This window comes from Lonchura striata, chromosome 31 (genome assembly GCF_050655825.1).
Source record: "Lonchura striata isolate lonStrDom1 chromosome 31, ASM5065582v1, whole genome shotgun sequence".
NCBI lineage: Eukaryota > Metazoa > Chordata > Aves > Passeriformes > Estrildidae > Lonchura > Lonchura striata.
The window spans coordinates 1,105,323-1,125,179 of record NC_140733.1 but is presented as its reverse complement, the minus strand read 5'-3'; the positions used below and the strand labels follow the sequence as shown (position 1 = coordinate 1,125,179).

At 46.5% G+C, this 19,857-nt stretch overlaps 1 pseudogene; it reads right to left on the bottom strand.

The window, feature by feature from the left end:
* Positions 1 to 13,362: 13,362 nt before the first annotated feature.
* LOC146764723 (uncharacterized) lies at positions 13,363 to 16,545 on the bottom strand (annotated as a pseudogene).
* Positions 16,546 to 19,857: the final 3,312 nt, after the last annotated feature.

Below are 19,857 nucleotides of genomic sequence, written 5' to 3'. Positions count from 1 at the left end.
AAACTCGGATGTCCCCGTCTCTCCATGGTGGATAACCCTGTTGTGGGTGATCCCCGTTGGGTGGGGGAAGGTGCTGGAGGGATTTCTTTCCCTTCTCCTGGTGCTGCCGTGGTTTGGTTGGTAATAAATTCCCTCCCTGTGCCCAGGCCGGGTCTGTTGTCCCCGTGCCGGTGCTCGGGGCGGGATCTCTCCCGTTCCTTCTCTGCACTGCCGGGCCTCTCCTCAGCCAATGAGAGAACGCGGTGGAGAAGAGTCAGCCAATCAGCGAGAGCGGGGCTGATAACTCACCAGTTGCCGGGCAGACCCGCAGCAGGCAGTGTTCCCCACCTGGACCCGCCCTCCCTGCCCAGGGCCGGCCCCGCCGTGGGGTCCCCCCAAGTCCCTCCCCAGTGCCCCCATGAACTGCGTGGGGAAGGAGTGGGGGGGTCCTTGCCGGGCTCGAGGCCACGGGGAGCGGCTGCGGCCGCCGGCGGCTCAGGAGCTCTGTGGGCAGAGAAAAGGGGGTGACACCGGGCTGGGGGCCCCGGGGGAGCATTTACACTCCAGGGGAGGGGGGACACGACCCCTGGGACCCCCCTTTCCTGTGCATGTAAACTCGATCCCCAGTGCCAGGAAGACGAAGCCCAACTCGGGAGTCCCCAGTTCTTGTCAGCATCTTGCTGCGGCACCATCCAGCAGCATCTCTGGGTGGTCCGCAGGGGTCAGGATCTCCCAAAAACTCTCACAGACACCCAAGCCCCTCCAAGCACTTTCCTGGTCGCTTCCAGCCCACTCAGGATCCCCTGAAACCTCCCTCTTCATTCTGTCCTAACCTCCCCAGGACCCACTAAAGCCCCTCCTGTCCCTCTCAGGATCCCACAGCCTCCTTCTAGTCATCCCCTACTGCCTCAGGACCCCTAAAGCCTATCCCAGTCCTTTCCCAGCCCCACCAGGACTCACCCAGAGCCCTCCCAGTCTCTTCCCAGCACAACCAACCTCATCCCAATCTCTGCTTTTCCATCCCCAATCTCCATCCAGCTCCTTCAGGCTCACTCTATTCCCTCCCACTTAAACCTAGTGCACCCAAACTCCCTCCCAGTGCCCAACAGGACCTCCAGAACCTCATCCCACCCTTCCCAGTATTCTCCAAACCCCTTCTTAGCCCTTCTAAACCCCCAACCTCCTCTCCCAGTTGAAACCAGGCTCTCTCCAGCTCCCTCCCAGTTGCTCCCAGCACCCCCAGTTCCTCCCCCATACCCCAGTTCCGGCTCACAGGTTGTTCCAGGCTGATGTTGTTGGCAGGTGGAGGTGAGCCCTGCCCGGGCTGGGGTTTCCAGCAGCACGAGGAGCTGGTGGGTCCAGTCCCCGTTGGGGACCACGTCGGTGGCCACCACAGAGAGCTCCTGCTGGCCCTGGAACCACCTCAGCTGGATGGGAGCAGGCGGCCGGGGCCGGGCCGGGAGCTCGAGGGCAGCAGAGAGATGGACACGTTGGGGGGCAGTGGGAGAGAGTGGGTGTAATAAATACAAAGGTCGTTGTTCATCAAAATGAGTGTTAAAGGAGACAAGAATTTGAACTGAGTAGGGAATGCAACTAGCATACAAGACTGTGTAACTAATTATATACAAGTTGACTTTTAGGCCAAGGACAATCTGCAAGGAAGATGAGGAGCCTTCATTCCTGCGACCTCCAAGGGCAGAAAAAAAGACCCCCAGCAACCAATTGCACCGACGCAGAGTGCATCGAGAGAAAATACGTCAACCGGGACGTATAAAAACAAAAAGGTCAAAGGGGGAAGGTGCTCCGTGGCAGAGCAGAGGCTCCCCGGCTGCCCAGCGCTGTTCTTTTGCTTAATACCGCTTGCTTAATAAATTCTTGTTAATTGATTTATCGATAATTAGCCTCCCGAATTGAATTTGTCCATAGCAAATTTGGTGCCGTGACTCAGATAAGGGAGAACGGGTGGGAATTCCTAATCAGGGAGGCGCCCCGCTGCCTCTGCAGCGGCCCTGGTGCCGGCTTTTCCTTCCCAGACCCTTACCGACGAACCCAAATTCGGTATTGAGCACAAGGGATCCCGGTAACCCCGTAATCTTTGTGCATGAAGCCGGGCGAAGATGTAGGACAGCGTGAGTATAAAAGTGGGGATCTGCTCAGTTGGGTTGGGATCCCAGGACATAACTCATGAGATGTCCTTGTAGGACGAGGCACGGGCAGAGCTCTGAGTAGTGCGGTTTGCAGAGCCCGCGAGGGGCTGGGCACCAACAGGGGCCGCGAGTGTGTGTGTGCCTGAAGGTGTCCTGGGAGATGGGACAGAGGAAAAGCAAGCCCTCTGCTTCCATGGGGACGGGGACCCCAGTAACGCTTCCCCAGATACCCCCTGACAGTCCGTTAGGTCTAATGGTAAAATCCTGGGATGAATATCCTTCAAGGAAAGGGAAGGATAGGGCAAAAATGATACATTACTGTATAAAAGTATGGGGAGGAAAACAAATCTGTAGTGATAATTTGTTTTGGCCACTGTTTGGAAACTTCAAGGACTGGATTTGCCAGGCATTAAACATTTATGTAAACTCTAGAGAACATTTTGATATGGAAGAGAGCAAGTTTGCTGCTCTCTGGATAGTGGGGGAAACAAGAGCAAAACTTTTTGCCTTAAGCACTCAGGGAGGGAAAAAGAAAAATAAAAAGCCTGAGGAAGTTCCAACTGCACCCCCTCTACCATACATGCCTCCTCCTCCTCCACCCGCACCAGCACCACCCGCAGTCTACCCCAATTTAGATCAAGGGGGAGATTTTGATAACCAAGAGGTAGAAATCCCAGAGCCTGTCCCTGAGGAAAATCGCTGCATTGTTCATAGTCTAACAAGGGGGGAAAGAGAAAGGGAAGGGCAAGCTCTATATCCATGAAGGGAAGTAGCTTTGGGAATGATCCCTAACCCCAGTGCTGGTCAGCAGGGACAACCAACCCCAAATTCTGGGAATAGGTTATGTGGAGGTACCTCTCAACTCAGGAGATGTGAGGGAGTTCAAGAAAGAAATGGGAGCATATGGGCCAAATCTTAAAGGAATTTTCTGACCCTATAGCCTGGGACTTCCCATGTGAACAAATTCAGAATCCAGCGGAGGTGGCAGAGTACTTGAAAGATAAATGCCATGATAAGTCTAAGGAGAAAAAGATCACTGCAGTGAGTTGGGCCCTGGCATATGTTTATCACACCCTGCTAGATACTGTAGGGCAGCAGACAGAGGAAGGGGGGCAGGGAGATAAATCAGCAGCTATCCCAGTCACTCAGGCTGCAGCCAACAGCCCCGGCTCGAAGCCAGCAGCTAAACCAGACCGTGAGCCTATGCCAGCAGCTAAACCAGACCGTGAGCCTAAGCCAGCAGGTAAACCAGACAGTGAGCCTAAGCCAGCAGCTAAACCAGACTGTGAGCCTCAACCAGTGGCTGTTGCTATGAGCACAATGGGCCACTGATACCTCAGGCCATCAGGGCAGAGACGCCACCTACAAGTGGGCACGAGACCAAGGGGTGGATCTAACCATGGACAGTATTTCTCAGGTGATCCATGACTGTGAAGCGTGTGCTGTGATCCAGGAGGCCAAGCAGGTGAAGCCTCTGTGGTATGGTGGGCGGGGGTCCAAGTACAGCTATGGGGAGGCCTGGCAGATTGACCAGATCACACTGCCCCAGACACGCCAAGGCAAGCGCTACGTGCTCACCATGGTAAAAGCCACCACTGGATGGCTGGAAACCTACCCTGTGTCTCATGTTACAGCCTGTAACACCATCCTGGGCCTTGAGAAGCAGGTCCTTTGGAGGCATGGTACCCCTGAGAGGACTGAGTCAGAAAATGGGACTCATTTCAAGAACAGCCTTATCAACACCTGGGTCAGGGAACATGGCACTGGGTGGGTGTACCACATCCCCTACCATGCACCAGCTGCAGGCAAAGTGGAGAGGTACAATGGACTGTTAAAAATCACCTTAAAAGCATTGGGTGGGGGATCTTTCAAAAATTGGGAGCAACATTTAGCAAAGGCCACCTGGTTAGTTAACAGCCAAGGTTCCACCAATCGAGCAGGTCCTGCCCAGTCTGAGCCCCTGAATATAGTAGATGGAGATAAAGTCCCAGTGGCACATGCCAGAGGTTTGTTAGGGAAATCAGTGTGGAGCAATTCTGCCTCGAGTACAGACAAACCCATTTGTGGGATTGTCTTTGCTCAGGGACCAGGTTGTACATGGTGGATAATGCAGAGAGATGGAGCAACACAATGTGTACCTCAGGGGGATCTGATTGTGGGGTGAGACTCATGCAAATATCTCTGTTTCCTGGATGTTACTGCCAGTGTCTGTAAACGAAAACACACAGACATGAGACAGAAGGAAATGTGTGTCAAAGGTTTGAGTAAGTGAGATGGAAGGAAATGTTTATGAGTAAGTGAAAGATGGAAGTTTTAACTTGATAGAGTTTTTAACATGATGTTAAAGATATGGAGATAAGGGGTGGAATGTCCAAGGGTGACGTTATGGTGTTTGTATCCTCAATCGTGTGTTCTGTTTATGTTTGATATTCTGTTCTGTGCTCTCAGAACTGACTCAGAAAGTGAAGGTTTGTTTTGCCTTGTTATCAGCTGGCTCACCTCCCCCCATGCTCTGCTGTCTAGAAGAGGCCAGTGCTGGCTGGCTCGCTTTGCTTTGCTTGCTGGCTTCTGCTTGCTTTGCTTTGCTTTTTTGCTTGCTTTTGCTTTTGCCTTTGCTTTTTAAATTAGTTTAGCTAAGCAGTCCAATTCTTTCCCTGGACTGTTTCTTTTCCCTTTCCCTTTCCTGAATACCATCCAGCCTGCTCTGGGACCCTCTAAACACCGAGGAGCACCGGGAGCCTGCGCTCTGTGATCTGCAGCAGCCATCCCGTGCCCAGAGCAATCCCCAGTGCCCAGACCCGGGCGACCACTCCCAGGAGAGACTTCCTGGATTTGTCATCTCTTCAGAGTGGTGAAAGAGTTTTGTTGTCATCTGGTGTTGTTCATTTTTTTAGTGCTGGGAAGGGTTTTGTTTGTTAAATAAACAGGTTCTTTTCCACTTCTCTCAGAGAAAATTCTTCCTGAATCAGGTGGGTGGGGAGGGGCCATGGGGGTTTGTTTTCTGGGGGCTCCTTCCAGAGGTTTCTCTCCCAAATTTGCCCCAAACTAGGACAAATATTTTGCTGCCCATCTCGTGGCTGGAGAGAATGAAAAAAAAAACCAAAAACGTTCTAATCATATTTTGGTTCCAATTACTTTGTGTTAGTATGTAGCAGTTACTGGCTTTGTTGTTTGAATTCATAGTGTCTTTTAGAGTGGAGGCCTGTATGTGTTCCTGGTCCCTAGGGTTTTTTTTGAGATCTTAATCCCTCTATGGTCCCTATGTTTATTTTTTTATCCAGGAATAGCTCCAGTATTGTCCCTAATACGTAGTTTTTGCAGTAGAAGGGCACTGACCAGAATATCCATCAGGCTGTGCTAGGGTGTGATGGCATCCAGGGGGTTTATGAAGGTGCTGAAGTCTGTTCCAGGAATGCATGGCTCATAGTCATGGTTGTGCAGCTAGTTTGTTAGAGGGGAAGCAGGGGATGAGGCTTTTCAGCCTTTGCTTTCCTTCTTCTCCTCTGAATCTCTTAGCTCCCTATTAGAGAATGTTCCGTTTCCCCTGACTGTTAAAGAGACCATCTTCCTGGTGTTTAATCTGGTAAGCTTTCTCTACACAGTCTGCAGTCTCTCTAGAATGAGGGCTGAGATTTCTAGAGGGGCTGAAGAGACCCCTGACCCAGGAGTAGACCCAGGTGTGAGAAATCCTGAGTGGTGTGGGAAATGGGGGAGACGGGAATTGGCACATAGACTGTTTTCCCACATTCAAATCAATTTTATTTATTTGCCTAAAGTAGGAAGGTATCAACACTTATTGGTGATAATAGATCACTTGACTCACTTTGTAGAGACATTCCCTACCTCCAGGGCAACTACACAAACAGTAGTAAAAATACTATAAGAAGAGATAATCCCTTGCTACAGACTAGCAGAAGTAATAGACTCTGACAGAGGGCCACACTTTGCCTTCAAAATAATCAAAGAAGTAGTTACAGCTCTAGGAACAAAGTGGCAATATCATACTCCCTGACATCCACAAAGCTCAGGTAAAGTGAAAAGGGTAAATGGGAAAATTACGAAACAACTAACTAAATTGATGTATAAAACACAGTCATCTTGGGTAAAATGTTTACCTTTAGCCTTGTTAAATATAAGAATTCTGCCCAGAACCAATATTGGAATTTCTCCATTTGAAATGCTTTATAGGGTGCCTTATGACATGGATTCTCCTATAGATCACCCTGAAATAAGTAATCAACAAATTAACCAATATGTCATGCAACTTATGAAGGCTTGGGAAGGGTTTAGAAGAGCTGGATTACTAGTGCAACAACCTCCTTTAGACCTAGCAATCCACAATATAAATCCAGGTGATAAGGTGTTAATAAAAAACCTGGAAAGAAACTTCACTAACCCCAAACTGGGAAGCCCCCTATGTTGTTTTACTCACTACAGAAACTGCAGTCAGAACCGCCGAGAAGGGATGGACCCATGCAAGCCGAATAAAGGGAGTGATTCCTGCTGCTGCCAAAGAGCCCTGGAGAATAACCAGCCAGCCCAGGAACCTTAAGGTCACATTTAAATGGACTGAGTGGACTCAGTAAAAATTGTACGAACCAGCTGGTATAGTGAGATGTTGGACTATGGATATCCCATAACTAATGATTTTAGAGTATATTATACAAATAAGGATTGTGATTGTTACCCTTTTGTATGCTCTATTTGTAAAATTTGCAGGAACGGTGGTGGGTTCATAGTTACAGAGGCACTCCTCCTGGGGGTATTTGTAAAGGTGTTATCAGTTAGAAAGAGAACTGACAGAGTCAGTCCTAAGGATTGGAGAAGAGAACAGGACCCTGCCAAGAGAATCCCAAGAGTGGTAGGAGGTGTTTATTAAGGGAGCTAGGCCTGAAAATTTTTGTTTCCACTCCAATGAACTCCAAATTAGAAAAGGGAATTGCCGGAAAACTTTACCTGGGATTCAGTGTGACTCACCACAAGTGAAGGATAAAAGCTGGGAATCATTCAAAAAGAGGCAGCAAAAACAGAGTAAGGGTCCTCCTGAAGAATATCCTTGCTGCTGAGAAGATGGTGCGCCTCACGGCTTGGAGCAACCGAGTCGGCGGGCGAGGCAGAGGGATGTTAGAGGGAATGCCGCGGGAGACAAGACTCATGATATCATGATCATCAAGTCTCAGTTTATTGTAACAGATTACACAGTTTATATATGTTCGTTAATTAGCTCATACATATTGCAAAAGCTAAGCTCATGATTGGTTGCTATGTGACTTGTACTATTATCTTAAAAGTATCTTTATGATCGATACATGCCTGTCCAGCTGGCCTTGCAGTTAGAACAGCTTAGTACCCCTTTGTTCTTCTCTATCTACTTCTACATACCAAGCAGTTTCAATATCCTGCTTTCTGCACACCATCTACTCTTCAGGGCCATGCGAACTTTGCAGCAGTCACGTAGCCCTCCCTATTTGGATTAAATTTACAGTGTCATGTCCCTTGTCGTTCAACCATTCCTCTGTCAGGCTCTCTTTATCTCCCCCGTTTTCCTTTTGTACAAGAAGGTGTGCATTCAGCATTTTCTGCAAAAGCTGCTGCATCAAGCCTTGCAAGCAAGTAAACACACAGGGCAAAACAAGCAAAAGTATCACAATTATGCTTAGAACTATTATGCTGTATTTGATGATGTCCCTCAACCATGGTCCGATCCCCAATCCTTTCAGCCAGCCTTCTAAGCCCAATCCGTCCTCCACCTTCAACTCTTGAGTTAGCTCGGTCAATTTTCGTATTTGCTTATGGATGGATGTAGAGTGATCAGATAAGTTCATACAGCACATTCCTTCAAATTCTTCACAACTATGACCTTGGGCTAGAAGAAGTAAATTAGTGGCAGCTGCTCTGTTTTGCAGAACTGCATGACAGATACTACCTATATTTGTGGCAAGCTCACTTAACATTTTAGATGAAATATTAATTTATTTTTCTGTCCAGTAGGCTAGGATTTTTAATTGTGTGAGAGCTTGCACTGAAGCAACTCGTGGGGTGAAAAATGAGGTTAGTATTACAGAAGTGCACCCCACTTCATATTTCTCATGTTTTTGATTGTTCTGTTTAACATGAAAGGAACAAACTTAATTCTAAATACAAACTATATTTATGATAAACTTAATGTTATGCTTTTGATTATCTAATTGATTGTCCCTCTTTTTCTTTTGCCATTGAAAAGCAATGGTAAAATGAACAGAAAAATCACAGGCATTACTAAAACTCATTAAAACTTAGCAAAAAAAGTCTATAACATAATTAAAAACACACTTATGAAAAAACCCAAAGTCTACAATCTTCTGTGGGTGAAACACAAATCTTTGCACAATCCACTTTTGCTGTGCATCCTCTGATTTACTTGTGGAGAGATTAGTGTTCTCTTGAAATTGATAAGTTTAACATTCTTCACTGAAATCTATCTAGATTCTGCACCTGCTAAAACACAAACAAACTCAACACTCCCCACAGGGACTGGAGGGTCCTCTCTCAATTCTGCTTCTTAAAATTTGCATGAAGAAATGGAAATATCAACATCTTTATAATAAACATGAAAAAACATCAAGAACAAAACAATGCATATAGTAAAGAAACTAACAACAAATAAAAATCAATCAGATAATACACTATTAACATTACATATAAAATCACAGTTACCAAGTGCTACACTATCAAATTGTCATCCCAGAGTCTGAAGCAGCTGATAAACCTTAAAACAACAGAGATTTGGATAAAACATGTCCGGATCATGTTTCTCCAAAACTCCTTTTGAGGCTCAGCTGCCCTATATGGTCAAATTGTCAAGCCAAAAGGACTTGAATACTTTTTGATGCAGAAAACACCTGGGTCAATCACACCATCCACATAGAGCCAGAGCTTGGCCAGAGCTCAAACTCTAATTGGAGGATATGTTTTAACACATTATAAAACAAAAGTCCTAGAAATAACAGTTATAAGTAAAAAACCTTATTATTAAAAATTTATCAAACTATCAAATAATTGAACCTGTCTAAAATCTCTTTTAAGATAAAAATTCTCTAAATACAACAAACCCTTTCTTCAGAAATCTGAAAATTTGAAGTCTGAAATCTTGAACTAAAATTTGGACAATGAATTTTTAAAGGAAGATGAATTGCAGCTGCATAAAAGATTGGATAAAGAAAACACATGAGTAGTTAAAAAATCAAAAACACAGGATCCTGAAAAAACATCTTGTAATCAATCACCTAAAGAGACAATAAAACATATGAAAACTGACTGTAAATACTATAACAACACCTTAATACCTTAATGCCTTAATAATAATTCTTATCACAAAAATCAGACAACTCACATTTTATGATCAACCTATTAACAAGAAATGTTTAAAATAGTTTAAGACAATCCTTTTAAAGCACTCATATAACATTAGTAACAATCACTACTTATCATTACTTACGAAAACTTAACAATCACTATTTATCGTATTATCTATAAAACTTAAAAATCATTATTACTTATATTATTATCTATAAAAACCCAAAGACAGAGATTACAAACTCAATACTAAAATTCCATCAGATGACATTTTCTCAACTCTTTGTTTTCAGAGACATTTTGGGTAATTAAATCATTACTAACATTTCTATCTTTATACAGTGATTTTCATCTATATCATATTTGAAATAACATTGATTCACATAATGTTCATCCTTCTTGGTATCTTGGAAAACACTCGGTACTGCTGTACTTTTTCATTACGTCTTCTGACTTGTAAGAAATTGGGAAGATGCTGTTGAAATTTTTGCTGTAGTGCTGCGATCCCGCCATCGGCGGCGCTGCTGCTCTCGGCGTTGTCGCTGCCATGGCAACCAGGACTGTGCCGCCATCTCCGCCGCCATTGCTGGGCGCTGCGGGGCGATGAGGGGCGGCGCCGCCTCGCTCCCGTCCTTGTTGCGTGACTTTGTGGATGGGAGAAGAGACACCCCCGCCACGGCCGCGCCCCGCCTGCTCCGGCTCCAGCGCGGCTGAGCCCCAGGAACGCCCCTCTCCCCCCTTGCGCTGCTGCTCGGCAGCAAGGAGCCTTCCGTCTCTCGGCTGATGTCCGCTCCGCTCCGGGCTCGCCTCCGGCTCGGTGCTGGCCGGCCCCGCTCTGTCTGGCCCCGCGCCCGCCGCTCCGCACTGCCGTTCCTGCGCTCCGCCCCGGCGGCTGGCCGGTGCTCACTGCCGCAGCCCGCTGCCTTAGTTCTGCCAACCTCCAACCTCCGCGGGTTGCTGCGCTCACTTTTCTTCGGCAAAGCAGCACTCCCGCTCCAGCTCCCGGCCCCGGCCACGTCCACACCCGCCGTTCGGGTTCCTCGTGAACGCTGAGGTATTCACTGCTCCAGTGGACTCTCGCAAACAAACAACGATGCGAAAAGTCTTTTTCCTCCCATCGGGAATGGCCCAATTTGGAGTTTGGAGTCTTCTGATCTGTTCCACCTGATCCCCGTTCACACAAAGTGAATTTGGGATCCCAGTCCCGTTGCCATAAAGCAATTTGGACTTCAATTTCCAGCACCTCAATGCCACTAGTGTTTATGGGAGGTACAGGCATTTCAGAAGCAGAGATGGGAATGGGAAAATTTGTGAGAACTGGAGGGTTTGGCTCACTGGAGAGAAGCAAGGGTTTACATTCCTTATTTTTCTCCCGAGCCATCCGTATCACTTCCACCGCCCTCTTTTCTGCCTGACACATTAACAATTCGTTATGAACCACTCTCCAAAGTTTACTCATTTTCTTGCCTGGTTTGTCATCATCTAACACTAATTCCCACACCTTATCCCTATATTTTCTCCATTCGGAAAGTTCATGAACACTATGGGGGTTAATGAAAAAGCCATAGGACTCAGCATGATGCAATAGCGAGGGGAGATCTTTATCTAAGTCAATCCCCCTAATCTGCCATTTTCTAAGAGAAGCACTAAACAAATCATATGCTGCTTGCCTTTCCATGATTACGTCGGTACCGTTGCTGGCTCCTTCAGGCTTCGGCAGCACGTATCGGCCAGGCTTATCTCTGCAGTCACCTGGGGCACGGTGCACTCTATTTCAATTCAGCACTTTTGCCGTCCTTCCAGCTGCAGGACCCGAACTCCAACGCAGCACCTCTCCCGCCTTTCCCTCGGATGAGGTCCCTGTTCGGGCGCCAGTTGTTGGAAGGTGCTGCGGGAGACAAGACTCATGCTATCATGATCATCAAGTCTCAGTTTATTGTGACAGATTACACAGTTTATATATGTTCGTTAATTAGCTCATACATATTGCAAAAGCCGAGCTCATAATTGGTTGCTATGTGACTTGTACTATTATCTTAAAAGTATCTTTGTGAATGATACTTGCCTGTCCAGCCGGCCTTGCAGTTAGAACAGCTTAGTACTTCTTTGTTCTTCTCTATCTATTTCTACATACCAAGCAGTTTCAATATCCTGCTTTCTGCACACCATCTGCTCTTCAGGGTCATGCGAACTTTGCAGCAGTCACGTAGCCCTCCCTATTTGGATTAATTTTACAGTATCATGTCCCTTGTTGTACAACCATTCTTCTGCCAAGCTCTCTTCAGACAAGGACAAGGAGGATGATGAGGATGAGGCGGAGGAGGACAACGAGGAGGAGGAGGAGGACAAAAAGGATGAGGACGAGGATGAGGAGGAGAAGGATGAAGATAAGGAAAAGGATGAAGATGCAGAGGACAAGGAGGATGAGGAGGTCGAGGAGGAGGAGGAGGAGGAGGATGATGAGGACAACGAGGATGAGGACGAAGAAGAGGACGAGGACAATGACGAGGACGAGGACGAGGACGAGAAGGATGAGGAGGAGTACGAGGAGTAGGAGGACGAGGAGGACGAGGAGGAGGAGGATGAGGAGGATGAGGAGGAGGACGAGGAGGAGGATGAGGAGGACAAGGAGGACGAGGAGGAGGAAGAGGACGAGCAGCAGGAGGAGGAGGACGAGGAGGAGGACGAGGACGACGAGGAGGAGGACGAGGAGGACGAGAAGGCCGAGGAGGAAGACGAGGAGGAGGAGGAGGACGACGACGATGACGATGACGAAGAGAAGGTGGAAGATGTGGAGGAGGAATAGAAGGAGGAAGAGAGAGAACGAGGACAAGGAGGATGATGAGAAGGAGGAGGAGAACGAGGAGGAAGAGGAGAATGAGGATGAGGAGGAGGAGGAGGAGGACAATGACAAAGAGGTTGAGGATGGGGAGGAGAAAGAGGAGGAGCAGAAGGAGGAAGAGGAGGAGGAGGAAGACGACAAGGACTAGGGCAAGCACAAGGAAGATGAGGAGGAGGAGGACAAGGAAGAGGAGGAGGCAGGGAAACATGAAGAGGAGAAATAGGAGGAGGAAGAGAGAGGACAAGATCAAAGAGGATGATGAGGATGAGGAGGGGGAAGACAGCGAGAAGGAGGAGGAGGAGAAGAAGGATGAGTACGAGGACGAGGAGGAGAAGGATGAGGATGAGGAAAAGGATGAAGATGCAGAGGACAAGGAGGACGAGGAGGAGGAGGAGGACGAGAATGAAGATGAACAGGAGGAGGAGGAGGACAAGGAGGAGAATAAAAAGGAGGAAGACAAGGATGAGGAGGACCAGGATGAAAAGGATGAGGAGGATGAGGATGAACAGGATGGGGAGGACGAGGAGGAGGAAGAGGAGGAAGATGAGGAGGAGGAGAAGGAGGAGAATGAGGATGAGGAGGACAATGAGGAGGATGAGGAGTATAATGATGCAGAGGATAAGGAGGAGGAGGATGAGGAAAAGGACAAGTATGAGGAAAAGGATGAGGATGAGGAGGACAAGGAGGAGGAGGAGGATAAAGAGGACAAGGAGGAGGAGGACGAGGAAGACGAGGAGGAGGAGGAGGAATAGGAGGATAAAGAGGATGAGAATGAGGATGTGGAGGAGGACAATGAGGAGGAGGAGGAGGATTAGGAGGAGGACGAGGACAAGGAGGACGAGGATGAGGACGAGGATGAGGAGGACGAGGAGGAGAAGGAGGAAGAGGAGGAGGAGGAGGAGGAGGACGAGGACGAGGAGGAGGACCAGGATGAGGACGAGGACGAGGAGGACGAGGAGGAGGAGGAGGAGGAGGACGCGGAGGAGGACGAGGACGAGGACGTCCTCCTTGTCCTCTGCATCTTCATCCTTTTCCTCATCCTCATCCTTCTCCTCCTCGTCCTCGTCATCCTCCTCGTCCTCCTCCTCCTTATCCTCCGCATCCTTATTCTCCTCATCCTCCTCATTGTACTCCTCATCCTCATTCTCCTCCTTCTCCTCCTCCTAATCTTCCTCCTCTTCCTCCTCCTCATCCTCCCCATCCTGCTCATCCTCATCCTTCTCATCCTTCTCCTCCAGGTCCTCCTCATCCTTGTCCTCCTCCTCTATATTCTCCTCCTCGTCCTCCTCCTCCTCCTGTTCATCTTCCTTTTCCTCCTCCTCCTCCTCCTCCTCCTCCTCCTACTTGTCCTCTGCATCTTCATCCTTTTTCTCATCCTCATTCTTCTCCTCTTCATCCTCGTCCTCATCCTTCTTCTCCTCTTCCTCCTCCTCGTTGTCCTCCTCCTCCTTATCCTCATCATCTTCCTATTCCTTGTCCTCTCTCTTCCTCCTCTTATTCCTCCTCTTAATGCTTCTTTGCCTCCTCCTCTTCCTTGTCCTCCTCCTCTGAAGAGAGCCTGACAGAGGAATGGTTGAACGACAAGGGACATGACACTGTAAAATTAATCCAAATAGGGAGGGCTACGTGACTGCTGCAAAGTTCGCATGGCCCTGAAGAGTAGATGGTGTGCAGAAAGCAGGATATTGAAACTGCTTGGTATGTAGAAATAGATAGAGAAGAACAAAGGGGTACTAAGCTGTTCTAACTGCAAGGCCAGCTGGACAGGCATGTATCGATCATAAAGATACTTTTAAGATAATAGTACAAGTCACATAGCAACCAATCATGAGCTTGGCTTTTGCAATATGTATGAGCTAATTAACGAACATCTATAAACTGTGTAATCTGTTACAATAAACTGAGACTTGATGATCATGATATCATGAGTCTTGTCTCCCGCGGCATTCCCTCTAACAACTGGCGCCCGAAAGCAGGGACCTGATCCGAGTCTAAGGCGAGAGGGGTTCTGCGTTGGGGTTCGGGTCCTGCAGCTGGAAGGACGGCGAAAATAAAGAGAAGAGGCGAAACGCTCTGCTCCGCGCCCTGAGTGACCGTATAAGCGGGCTCAGCCGATACGTGCTGCCGAAGCCTGAAGGAGCCAGCAACGGTACCGACGTAATCATGGAAAGGCAAGCAGCATATGATTTATTTAGTGCTTCTTTTAGAAAAAGGCAGATTAGGGGGATTGACTTAGATAAGGATCTCCCTTCGCTATTGCATCATGCTGAGTCTTACGGCTTTTTCATTAACCCCCATAGTGTTCATAAACTTTCAGAATGGAGAAGATATAGGGATAAGTTGTGGGAATTAGTGTTAGATGAGGATAAACCGGGCAAGAAAATGAGTAAACTTTCGAGAGTGGTTGATAACGAATTGTTAATGTGTCAGGCAGAAAAGAGGGCTGTGGAAGTGATACGGACAGCTCTGGAGAAAAATAAGGAATGTAAACCCTCGCTTCTCTCCAGTGAGCCAAACCCTCCGGTTCTCACAATTTTTCCCGTTCCCATCTCTGCTTCTGAAATGCCTGTACCTCCCATAGACACTAGTAGCATTGAGGTGCTAGAAATTGAGGTCCAAATTGCTTTATGGCAACGGGACTGGGATCCCAAATTCACTTTTTGTAAACGAGAATCAGGTAGAACCGAGCAAAAGTCTCCAAACTCCAAATCGGGCCATTCCCAACGGGAAGAAAAATACTTTTCGCATCGCTGTTTGTTTGCGAGAGCCAGCTGGAGCAGTGAAGACCTCGGTGTTCACGAGGAACCCGAACGGCGGGTGTGGACGTGGCCGGGGCCGGGAGCTGGAGCGGGAGTGCTGCTTTGCCGAAGAAAAGTGAGCGCAGCAACCCGCGGAGGTTGGAGGTTGGCAGAACTAAGGCAGCGGGCTGCGGCAGTGAGCACCGGCCAGCCGCCGGGGCGGAGCGCAGGAACGGCAGTGCGGAGCGGCGGGCGCGGGGCCAGACAGAGCGGGGCCGGCCAGCACCGAGCCGGAGGCGAGCCCGGAGCGGAGCGGACATCAGCCGAGAGACGGAAGGCTCCTTGCTGCCGAGCAGCAGCGCAAGGGGGGAGAGGGGCGTTCCTGGGGCTCAGCCGCGCTGGAGCCGGAGCAGGCGGGGCGCGGCCGTGGCGGGGGTGTCTCTTCTCCCATCCACAAGGTGACACAACAAGGACGGGAGCGAGGCGGCGCCGCCCCTCATCGCCCCGCAGCGCCCAGCAATGGCGGCGGAGATGGCGGCACAGTCCTGGTTGCCATGGCAGCGACAACGCCGAGAGCAGCAGCGCCGCCGATGGCGGGATCGCAGCACTACAGCAAAAATTTCAACAGCATCTTCCCAATTTCTTACAAGTCAGAAGACGTAATGAAAAAGTACAGCAGTACCGAGTGTTTTCCAAGATACCAAGAAGGATGAACATTATGTGAATCAATGTTATTTCAAATATGATATAGATGAAAATCACTGTATAAAGATAGAAATGTTAGTAATGATTTAATTACCCAAAATGTCTCTGAAAACAAAGAGTTGAGAAAATGTCATCTGATGGAATTTTAGTATTGAGTTTGTAATCTCTGTCTTTGGGTTTTTATAGATAATAATATAAGTAATAATGATTTTTAAGTTTTATAGATAATACGATAAATAGTGATTGTTAAGTTTTCGTAAGTAATGATAAGTAGTGATTGTTACTAATGTTATATGAGTGCTTTAAAAGGATTGTCTTAAACTATTTTAAACATTTCTTGTTAATAGGTTGATCATAAAATGTGAGTTGTCTGATTTTTGTGATAAGAATTATTATTAAGGCATTAAGGTATTAAGGTGTTGTTATAGTATTTACAGTCAGTTTTCATATGTTTTATTGTCTCTTTAGGTGATTGATTACAAGATGTTTTTTCAGGATCCTGTGTTTTTGATTTTTTAACTACTCATGTGTTTTCTTTATCCAATCTTTTATGCAGCTGCAATTCATCTTCCTTTAAAAATTCATTGTCCAAATTTTAGTTCAAGATTTCAGACTTCAAATTTTCAGATTTCTGAAGAAAGGGTTTGTTGTATTTAGAGAATTTTTATCTTAAAAGAGATTTTAGACAGGTTCAATTATTTGATAGTTTGATAAATTTTTAATAATAAGGTTTTTTACTTATAACTGTTATTTCTAGGACTTTTGTTTTATAATGTGTTAAAACATATCCTCCAATTAGAGTTTGAGCTCTGGCCAAGCTCTGTCTCTACGTGGATGGTGTGATTGACCCAGGTGTTTTCTGCATCAAAAAGTATTCAAGTCCTTTTGGCTTAACAATTTGACCATATAGGGCAGCTGAGCCTCAAAAGGAGTTTTGGAGAAACATGATCTGGACATGTTTTATCCAAATCTCTGTTGTTTTAAGGTTTATCAGCTGCTTCAGACTCTGGGATGACAATTTGATAGTGTAGCACTTGGTAACTGTGATTTTATATGTAATGTTAATAGTGTATTATCTGATTGATTTTTATTTGTTGTTAGTTTCTTTACTATATGCATTGTTTTGTTCTTGATGTTTTTTCATGTTTATTATAAAGATGTTGATATTTCCATTTCTTCATGCAAATTTTAAGAAGCAGAATTGAGAGAGGACCCTCCAGTCCCTGTGGGGAGTGTTGAGTTTGTTTGTGTTTTAGCAGGTGCAGAATCTAGATAGATTTCAGTGAAGAATGTTAAACTTATCAATTTCAAGAGAACACTAATCTCTCTACAAGTAAATCAGAGGATGCACAGCAAAAGTGGATTGTGCAAAGATTTGTGTTTCACCCACAGAAGATTGTAGACTTTGGGTTTTTTCATAAGTGTGTTTTTAATTATGTTATAGACTTTTTTTGCTAAGTTTTAATGAGTTTTAGTAATGCCTGTGATTTTTCTGTTCATTTTACCATTGCTTTTCAATGGCAAAAGAAAAAGAGGGACAATCAATTAGATAATCAAAAGCATAACATTAAGTTTATCATAAATATAGTTTGTATTTAGAATTAAGTTTGTTCCTTTCATGTTAAACAGAACAATCAAAAACATGAGAAATATGAAGTGGGGTGCACTTCTGTAATACTAACCTCATTTTTCACCCCACGAGTTGCTTCAGTGCAAGCTCTCACACAATTAAAAATCCTAGCCTACTGGACAGAAAAATAAATTAATATTTCATCTAAAATGTTAAGTGAGCTTGCCACAAATATAGGTAGTATCTGTCATGCAGTTCTGCAAAACAGAGCAGCTGCCACTAATTTACTTCTTCTAGCCCAAGGTCATAGTTGTGAAGAATTTGAAGGAATGTGCTGCATGAACTTATCTGATCACTCTACATCTATCCACAAACAAATACGAAAATTGACCGAGCTAACTCAACAGTTAAAGGTAGAGGATAGATTAGGTTTAGAAAGATAGCTAAAAGGATTAGAGATCAGACCATAGTTAAGAGACATTATCAAATACAGCATAATAGTTCTAAGCATAATTGTGATACTTTTGCTTGCTTTGCCCTGTGTGTTTACTTGCTTGCAAGGCTTGATGCAGCAGCTTTTGCAGAAAATGCTGAATGCACACCTTCTTGTACAAAAGGAAAACGGGGGAGATGAAGAGAGCCTGACAGAGGAATGGTTGAACAACAAGGGACATGATACTGTAAAATTAATCCAAATAGGGAGGGCTACGTGACTGCTGCAAAGTTCGCATGGCCCTGAAGAGTAGATGGTGTGCAGAAAGTAGGATATTGAAACTGCTTGGTATGTAGAAGTAGATAGAGAAGAACAAAGGGGTACTAAGCTGTTCTAACTGCAAGGCCAGCTGGACAGGCATGTATCGATCATAAAGATACTTTTAAGATAATAGTACAAGTCACATAGCAACCAATCATGAGCTCGGCTTTTGCAATATGTATGAGCTAATTAACGAACATATATAAACTGTTATCTGTTACAATATATAATATTATATATAATATTATATATTGTATATTATATATAATATATTATATATTATATATTGTATATTATATATAATATATATAATATAATATATATAAACTGTAATCTGTTACAATAAACTGAGACTTGATGATCATGATATCATGAGTCTTGTCTCCCGTGGCATTCCCTCTAACAACATCAGCCGAGAGACGGAAGGCTCCTTGTTGCCGAGCAACAGTTTGGATCCAGCAGTGGTAATAATGAGCCAGAGTGTGGGTCCAGAGGCCAAAGGGCCTCCCGAGGCAGATGAAGAACAGCTCCTGGGAAGGACAGCATTGTTTGAATCCTGAAACCTGGGCAGGAACAATGGGAATGTGTCCCTGCAGCCAAGTGCTCTGTGTGAGAACAGGTAGATATTACAGGAGATTGTTTTACACATCCTGCCAGACCAAATCTCCCTGTTTGCCCCAGTGAAAACTCGTGACCTGGACTCCATCTAGGATGGAGCCAGGGCCAGGCTCTTGTACTGCCCAAGGTGTATCCCTTGAAGGCCTTTTAATGAATACCTGCTTTATTCCTTTAACACTGCCTAGCTCGGTTCTAGGCAGCCTCTCAAGGCATCACCACCAAGCCAAGGGAGCACGGATGAGGTCTGTCTGTGTGGGCCTCCTGGGGACCACCTGACCACCTTGGCATGTCGAGGGCTGCTTCTCACCTGCCCTGAAGCCCTGGGGCTCTGGGATTTCCTTCCTATGGGAGAGAACTCTCCTCCTCCATGGGCCATGGCCAAAATTGGGATTCCTCCTCCAAAACTCTGTACATCCAAGGATTGCTCCCAAGTGAAAGCTGCCAGGACAGACAGGTCTGGCTGCCCGTGGCCTCTTGGGAGCCACCTATCATCTGCTTTAGAAACACTGGGGCTTGGTGCTTTCCTTCCAATGAAAAAAATTGTCCTTCTTCTCAAGGTGTCTGTGGTCAAAAAGGAGATTCCACCTCATAAATTCCACATATCCAAGGACTCCTCCATGACAAAAGCGGCTAGGAAGAATGGGTCTGTTTGGTTGAGCCTCCCAGGATCCATCTCTTTTTTCTTCTGCCATTGAAACACTGGGGCTCTGTGCTATGGAAAACAACTGTCCTTCTTATCTATGAAGGAATGGCCAAAACTGGGGTTCCGCCTCCCAGATTCTCTATATCCAAGGGTTGCTCTCAGCCAAAATCTGTCAGTACCGTCAAGCCTGGTTGGCCTTGGTGTCTGGTGGCTGCCCCTGCCACACTGGGGCTCGGTTCTTCCCTTCTCATGGAGATCACTGTGACACTGTGGGCACCTCATGGAACCAAGGGGATCATTGTGGCACCACTGGAGCCCATGGAACCAAGGGGCCATGGTGACACTGCGGGGCATCATGGACCCAGAGACCATTATGACTCTGTGGGGCCTTGTGGAACCATGGAGACCATTCCGACCCTTCAGGGCCTGGGGTCACCAAGGGGGCATTGTGACACCTCGGGCCTCCTGGAAGCAAGGGACCATTGGGACACTGTGGGGCCACTTGGAAGTGAGGGAACATGGATCA